This window comes from Eriocheir sinensis, chromosome 61, assembly GCF_024679095.1.
Source record: "Eriocheir sinensis breed Jianghai 21 chromosome 61, ASM2467909v1, whole genome shotgun sequence".
In the NCBI taxonomy this organism is placed as follows: domain Eukaryota; kingdom Metazoa; phylum Arthropoda; class Malacostraca; order Decapoda; family Varunidae; genus Eriocheir; species Eriocheir sinensis.
The window spans coordinates 2,219,204-2,227,028 of NC_066569.1; the positions used below are offsets into that span (position 1 = coordinate 2,219,204).

A 7,825-nucleotide genomic window follows, 5' to 3' on the forward strand; every position below is an offset into this window, starting at 1 on the left:
CATTGTAAAATTATTTACTAATGGGATCTTGAAAAATATATTTGTTCTTATGTTTTATTAGGTATTATCTACACTATATCAATTTGTTATTTTAGGAAAAATATGGTGTAGAAAGCATTTGTTAATATATATATATATATATATATATATATATATATATATATATATATATATATATATATATATATATATATATATATATATATATATATATATATATATATATATGTGTGTGTGTGTGTGTGTGTGTAGCAAACATATCCAGTGCTTTAAATACAAGCAAAGCATACAACATTCTATACATGCTAGATTACTATAATGCCTTTGCAACTGTGGTAACCCGGATGTCACACTGGTCCTGTGTCCCAGGGTAATGGGTTCCCTAACATCACACCCTCAAGGGCCAATGTTACAGAGATGAGCACCGAGGCCACGTGCTGCTACAGCGCATGCCCCCAACCGTACCTTTACCGTTTGCAAAATGCTCTTAGCTGAGTAAAAATATCATACTAACTGTACAAGTGCCAGATAATGGCAAGCATTGCATACTGCTTGACAGGGCAGAGAACAAAAGCTTCTAAGCATTACAACTGAAATAAACAATGGGAGACACTTAAAGCTTCTTAACTGAAAATGACCCGATTTATAACAGGCAAAACCAACAATGGTGCGTTATATACAATAAAAACTGTATAAAAATGTTGCAAGGCACATCAATATAAGAGCAAAGCATCATAAAACATGCTGAAATACATGATGGAGGACATCAAGAAGGTAACACATGAGTTGTCTTAAATGGAATGCAATAACTTGGTGGTCCTGGGAGACAGGCGAGCCTGGAGGTGAAAATGGAATGTAGGACACGGTATGATCTCACAGGCTCTGACCTTGGTGTCTGGGTCAAGAAGATATTAAGCTCAGTAGGCACAACTATGCAGCGGAGGCACATATGATAAAAGCAAATGAGACAAAATAAGGCAACTCATAGTGTAAGAAAATAGCAGGAAAGTTATGCTGCAGTATGACACACCAAATTACAGGGCAGAGAGTGATATGTATTTCATAGGCTACATCAGTAAACATGTAGCATTTATTGCAGGAAGCACACATTAAAGTTGGATGTAATAAAATATATGTTTTATGCACACATTAAAGTTGGATGTAATAAAATATATGTTTTTAGCACACATTAAAGTTGGATGTAATAAAATCATTTGATATGAAACTCCTTGAACTAGCCAACCAAACAAACCACTCTCTGTCCATCCCCCCCCTTCAAAAAAGCATTATTTTTCACAAGGTTTATGATGCATTAGTCAAGAATATCAACTGCCATTACATTTTGTCAAAAAAAAAATCATACCTATGTGATTATGTATATCATATAAAGCAGAAAAAAATTGCATGCTGTAATACAAACAAGATTACTCCTGGAAGCCACATTAATGATGCCAGACACGTGATGATAGACACTTAATGTGATGAAATTACATGCTGTATTTCACATTATGAAACCAAGCCAAGTGTCACTGCAGCACATTATTAGGTAAGGCAGACACCAAAAGCTTGTTACCTGAACAAGATTAAACATAACAGGCAAAATCCACAATAAAGTATTGCACACTGTTGGGTAGGGAAGAGAACAAATGCTTCCAAGCATTACACCTGAAATAAACAATGGCAGATATTCAAAGCTTGTGAGCTGAACAAGATCTGATTTATAACAGGCAAGACCAACAATGGTGCATTACATGCGATATCTGGCAGGGAAGATAAATGATTCCTTGCATTACAACTGGAAAGTGGCAGACACCCAAAGCTTGTTAATTGAACAAGATCTGATTTATAACAGGCAAGACTAACAATGGTGCATTACTTGCAATATTTGGCAAAGTATATGGATTTTTTTCTTTTGGCGTAACAAGAGTAATACTAAATAATGGCAAATCCCACGAAGTTTCTCTTCTTTTGACAAAGCCTGTGCTCTTTGCTGCAGGGCTGTCAGAGTCTGTTTGCTCCAGCTAACATGTACTGAAATACCCCTGAGTCATGAGTGAAGTGTTGAAACTGAAGGCAAGTGAAATACTGTGCTTAGAAATCTATTAGCATTTGGACTTTGATAGTATAAGGCCAGAGCAAACCTCCTCTCTTGTAACCCATATCTCCTACTAGGCTTAGATCTTGCAGCATGTTGAACCTGACCTCAGAAAAAATCCATCCCTATTGGACCTAAAAAATTGTTGGCTCTGGGCAAAAACTGCCCAGGAGTTGTAACAGCCTGGGCTTTGAGCTGCCTTGCCTCCCGGTGCAGACAGCAGGCTGTTGTGTGCAGCAATTTTCACTTTTCATGTCTGAAAATACATGAAAAATATTTAATCACAATTCTAATAAAATATGTGCATCTAATTGCATTATTTTCAGTGCTATACGGACAGTGAATCTAAGCATTGACATTGTCTGCACACCAGCTTCGATGGAAGGCTTCACTTAGATTGCCTGATAAGAGTAATATTTTCAGGAGATGGAGAGGATACAACTGGAGACTCTTGACAGATATAATGTCAAGATCTACAAGCACTCATTTACCATATATATCTTTGATGATCAGTCCATACTAAAACATTTGTCAATGTGTTGCCACACTAAAAATCTAAAAATTCCCTGTTTCTGCAATGTTAGCCATACCTAAGCCCTGCTAAACCATCCAAGTGAATCAAGAATGAGTTCCGGGCGGCAGCATGAGCCAATGCTAAATGGCGCCACTATAAAAAAAATTGCCTGCATCATGACAGGCCTGGGCTGACCGTCAGACCCCTGAAGAAAACCTACCGGCGCTATAGGCAGGTGGGGGAAAAAAAAAGGATCACATCAGAAGAATGGACAAAGGTTTGTTAGTGGCACTTCAAGGTTATGCTACCTCTTCAAAGATTGGCCAGTCATGGTTTAAAGTGGAACAGGATAAACAAGAAACAGGTAGGTATCTGTGGACACTACTGTTACTATCAATTGCCAGCCTATGGCAAAATTTGAACCTATGCTATCAAAAACATAAGACCCATATGCTGATCACTCGACTAATCGTAACGGTACTACACCCATAGAAACATAATAAAGAGTTTAAATATATCATTCAAAATGTCAACCTTTTTACATACCTTTTTTTTAAGATATGAAGCCTACTGGTGTAACAGTTGAATATTGAACTCAATTTGTATGCAGAGATGTGAAGTATGTTATTAAGCTGTAATGTTTCCAACACATTAGTTGTGATTAAAGCAACACGGAATAGTAACTAAAGAGGATAAATTATCACTGAGAACAAGAGGTTCCTTACTATATTGTGATGAGCTTGATGGCCGAGTCGAGTTTCCTCCAACCCCATCAAGTTCACACCCTGTTGAGAGGCAATTTTTTAATCAAAGTGAAAAATGGATGCAAAAGGTCACTAAAACTAGTTATTATACTTGGTGTCACAAATTTGGACAAATAATTTAGGGAAGGACTTGGCGTCACTGATGAGGTAAATGATCTTGTGCACTCATTGGGCTATAATATATACATTGTTATAATGTGTATTATTGTCTTGTTACTATATATTACCTACTGATAATGGAAATACATGTCAGGATTAATCATCAAATACAAGGAAAAAAGAATCATGTATGGAAATTGTGAACTTTTAAGTTCATGTAACAAACAAAGTTTATTATACACAAAAAGGTTGGATACTTCTGATGTAAAAGATTTTTGGATATAACATCACCCCCTTCCTCCATATTGGTTCTTTAAAGCAAGGGTTGACTACAGCTCATTATTATTTGCGGCAGGTTACACGACACTTTTTTTAGTGCAAACCATCTGGAAATCAATGATTATTATAAGGAATACTTCTCATGAGTAGCTACTAAAACTTGACAACCTAGAGGGATGCACCATCAGACTGTAAAGGAGAGATATATTATAAGACATAGCTACATTGGTGGATCCAAAGGGGTCCCAGGCCCCCCCAATGTTCCTGAGTGATACAGGAAAACTAGCTCAAAAGCGCGCTGCGGCTAAAACAATGCTTTGGCACAAAGTCCAGGCCGTTATACCCATTGATTTAGGTCACTTCACCAGTTTTTCAAGACCAGGACTGCCGAGAACGGCTAATCGGTAATGCTAATGCTCCTTCCACCCGCAAAAAGTCTGACGTCCTCCCAAAAACTCATTTCCTGGATCTGCACCCAAAGACATACCGTAACATGGTTCAGTGATCATGGACAAAAAAAAAAAAATGTTAAGACAATCAATATCCAATCATTTCAGGATACATAAATCAGCATCCATATGAAGGAATTCTACAACTTAAAAGTGATGTTGAGCAGGGCATGTGTCAAGTGACTTGCACAGTCTATTTTGTGAAGTCATAATTAGATTAATAACACAACAATCAACAAACACCAGATGAAGTATTCATACCAAAATCAGTACATGGAGCTGGTGCACTGCAATGGGAAGCACATTCCTGCAGCTCACCAAGAGGGTTGAATGATGCCATGTACTTCAGGGGGGGTGGCTAAATGTCTTCACCCTTGGCCTCTTTCTTGGCCTCTCCCACTTCAGCTGCCACATTTTCAAACACTAAGAATATAATAAATAAATATTGATAAATTAATTAAAATAAATACATTAATTGTACTAATACTACCACTAACAATATTAACAGCACTGCACCTAATAGACTGAGCAATAAACTGAGTCTGATATGTAACCATAATTAAACTGTCTCTGTCTGAGTGTTATGTGAAGCTTGCTCCATGCACCATGATAGGAATGACATAGATACATGCAGGTTGCTGAGATGCTTACAGTCACCAGCCACTTGTAGATATGGCACCAAAATGTGTTGGAAGCATTGGCGGCCAACTTCCATTTATTTAACTATTATTTTCTTTAAACAAAGGAGACAGCTCAAGAGCAACAAAGCGTACTAGAAAAAAAAGCCCCACTACTCACCACTCCCAAACAGACAAACGTAGAGTCTTGATACACTCTTCTTGAAGGTCAAATTATAGGCAGGAGGTAATGCGGACAATGGAAGGCTGTTCCAGTTTATCAGTGTAAGGGATGAAAGAGTGGAGATATGCTGGTTAACTTTTGCATAAGATGTTTGGCAAGATAGAACATGCAGTAATTGACTTAAATTAGAAAAGTATAGATTTAGGAGGGAAATGGGCAGGCATTGGTTCAGTAATAGGGTGGTGGGGGAATGGAATAGACTCAGCAATCACATAGCGAGTGCAGGGACGATAGCTTGTTTTAAGAGTAGACTGGATAGCTACATGGACGAGGCTGACAGGTGGTAATGGGGAGGAATCTGGAGCTGCCGTGTGTAGGCCATTCGGCCTCGTGCCGCGGGAGGAGGGGAGGCATGCAGTTAGCAAATTCAGAACAGCTGTCAGCGTGAAAATGATTAGAATTTCCACATTATCATTATTTATATATATCACTTACCCCGGGTGGCATCCTTCCGTAATAAATGTAGCTTCACACCAGGCTGTGTCCTCTTTATCAGCACAAAGGGACATGATTTGAGGCTCCGGCTGGTAAACGTGGCGGCCGCGGCGGTGTTATGATTTTTGAACGAGGCAGCGTTGCCATCGGAGCAGAGAAAGATATTGCTGCGAATAGCGGTATAATAAACAGTATAAGTTAGACCAAGATAATTATATTCACCCACTCTTTCCCCCTACAAACCAATGACTCAATGTATATATATCATCATTACTGATGGAAGTCAGCGTGCGTGCTAAAACAATGGGTTTGGAAGAAAAACATGATCACATAGTTTTTAAAGAACGGCAGTAGGGCTACAATTCCTTGGTTCATTCCAGTATATATACAGAAAGGTTAAACACATAAAACACATCTAACCACACATGCAGAGAAAGTAATATAATTGCGGTTTAATAATATAACAATAATAGCATTACTCATGACATGCAGTCAGGCTATATCTACCTAGTAAATATATACAGTATATATAGTTCCTACTGTTCATTTTAATATTTATCTACCTTTATTTTTTTTATTTAAAATGGGAAATAACCAGACTGAAGAAAAAAAGTAGCAACATTTGCTGCTTGATCCCATGTAGCAACACTGCTGATTGGTTCTGGGGGTTTGGGGTGGGTCTGGAGGGGGGGAGGCGCCTGGATGTAAACAAAGCTGCTCCTGCGCCATCTGTTGCAACCGACATACACCAACACCCGCCCACGGTCTCCCATAGAGGCCCCCTCTCCTGTTCTATAGTCTCCTTGGGCACCTCCGTGCTGTGATGACGTCATCAGCAAATATGGCGGCCCAAACAAATACATATAAGTGTTTCCATTGCATTTCACCTCTCTGTGCCACCATAACCACTGCAGCTTCCTTTTCATCCTCTGTTGCAAGGAGCTCGTTGGCCAGAACAGCTAGTGGTGCATGTTTAAACATCGTCAGGAAGATCAGCGGACGCCATTTTGCTGCCAGAACAGCTAGAGAGAGCAGCAGACACCATTTTCCTGCCAGTGAGACGCCATTACCATAGCAACGACGAGGTTTAACTGAGAGGCGCACAAAAGCGTTTGATAAAGGGGTCCAGTTGGTCTGGGCGCCTGAGGCGGCCCAATTCCCTCTCTCAAACGCACCGCTGATAGCTCTTACATCGTCCGAGTCATTTGAGGAGTTGTCCGAGCTGTTGGAGACGCGAAACGGGCGCCGAGCCGGCAGTGCCAGCACCAAGATCAGTGTGTACACAACAGACTTAGCAAGTGCGTGGCAGTGTCTTCCTCAGCTTTCGCTCGCTCTGTAGCCCTTATTGTTGCCTCTGTAGTTCTACCATGGCTTCTAAGGGCAAGGCTGTGTCTCCCACATCAGTTAGGAAGCTGAAGATGCTGTCGGTGGCAGACAAAATGGCTGTTAAACTGGACCATGAGAGAGGTGTGAGCCGTGCCGAGCTCATGGTGCGGTACGTATGTGTGTGTGTGTGTGTGTACGCATGTGCGCGTGCCATGTATGTAGTACCTATTTACATAATGCATTACACAGACCATTTCAACTGTTAGTGATAACAGGCGTGCAAAATGTGAAGAAAAAATCCCTCGGGTAACTCGGATTTTCGGATAACTCGGATTGGCCTTCCCCCAATTGGTCCGACTTATGCGGGGTATACTGTGTGTGAATATATATATATATATATATATATATATATATATATATATATATATATATATATATATATATATATATATATCCCTTAAACGGTAGCGCCCAAATTGACTCACACTAGTGGAGCCGTGACTCCATTTGGAACCACTGCAAAAATATTTTTTAAAAAAATATATGGATCATCTTTACCGAGTTCCACTGCATCAGAATTGAAAAATAAAACATCTTGTAGGACAATGAAAGTAAAAACATGGAAATTTATGATCATATTTAATTTTCATGATTTATTACAAAATATTTATTGAAAAAAATAGTGACTTTGCCATATAATGTACAAACAAGAATCCTTTGAAAAGAAAAGTAAGAAAATTTAATATTCTCAAACTAAAATGGTTGCTCTTTCAAGTAAATGGTGTAAAAAGTCTATCCTGCAATCCAAATGTGGTGCTCTGACCAAATGAAAATGAACAATTCTTGCATGTGGTAAATAAATAAACATGTAAATAAATAAATAAACACAAAATAATTTATGATAATAACATTCCTTGAATATACCATTAGAAATAACTGAAAATGATAATTTCTGTATTTTTTTTGTAAATAAGCAAGTAAATAAACAGAATATGCATACCAG

At 38.8% G+C, this 7,825-nt stretch overlaps 1 long non-coding RNA gene across 1 annotated transcript; it reads right to left on the reverse strand.

Annotated features, from left to right (window-relative positions):
* Window positions 1-235: 235 nt before the first annotated feature.
* Window positions 236-6,329, reverse strand: LOC126986103 (uncharacterized). The gene is made up of 4 exons (XR_007739274.1): window positions 5,497-6,329; window positions 4,462-4,623; window positions 3,335-3,394; window positions 236-2,351 (listed from the first exon to the last, which is right to left on the reverse strand). It is a non-coding gene; the product is annotated as an uncharacterized LOC126986103 (long non-coding RNA).
* Between the last annotated feature and the right edge of the window lie 1,496 nt (window positions 6,330-7,825).